The sequence below is a fragment of the Parasteatoda tepidariorum genome, chromosome 5 (assembly GCF_043381705.1).
Source record: "Parasteatoda tepidariorum isolate YZ-2023 chromosome 5, CAS_Ptep_4.0, whole genome shotgun sequence".
NCBI classification, from domain to species: Eukaryota; Metazoa; Arthropoda; class Arachnida; order Araneae; family Theridiidae; genus Parasteatoda; species Parasteatoda tepidariorum.
Genome location: NC_092208.1, coordinates 11,548,261 through 11,548,987, shown reverse-complemented (window position 1 = coordinate 11,548,987; position 727 = coordinate 11,548,261).

The following is a 727-nucleotide window of genomic DNA, read 5'->3' as shown; positions in this document are numbered from 1 at the left end:
CTTAACCTTAAAAAAACATCAGTGTAGGGTTAAAATATCGAATAAATGTAATTATATCCACGAATAAATTCATATCAAATCGAATGTCATAAATATTTCGAACATTCACCAAAGCGACTATGTGATCGTTGACATACACCGGTGAGGGTCCGAATGTACTAGAATGTAATGAAATATTCGATCTTTCACCGACGTATTTGGTGTTTGTCGACATTCACCGGTGAAAGTCAACAACCACCGATTTCTGTCTTTCGCCGTGACATATATATATTCAATTTTTTAGCCCAACACCAAAAATTTACAAACCTATTCAAAACCCCTCCAAATATGATACCATTTGCGAATTGCCCCATAACATGACTGCCTGCTAAACATATAAAAATTTCTTGTACCTTGAGTTAAAATTGTAGGAATTTTAAAAATAGTTATACTTACTCATTGATATCAGACAAATCATTGCCGGACATATAAGTCTGCTCATGTCCGCTGCCAACGCAGCGTTCATCTACATTAACTACAACCTCAACTACAAATAAGAAAAAAATAAAAAAATAAAAATACATTGCAATACTAACAAGTATAATACAATTTAAAGATATGTAATGCTGACAAAAGAATCTAAATGCCAAAAAAATTTCATATTCTGTATTGTCTTAAAATCATTGATATTGTCTTATTGATTTTGAATTTAAGTAAAAGTTTATGAAACATTGTAGTGCACAGCGAA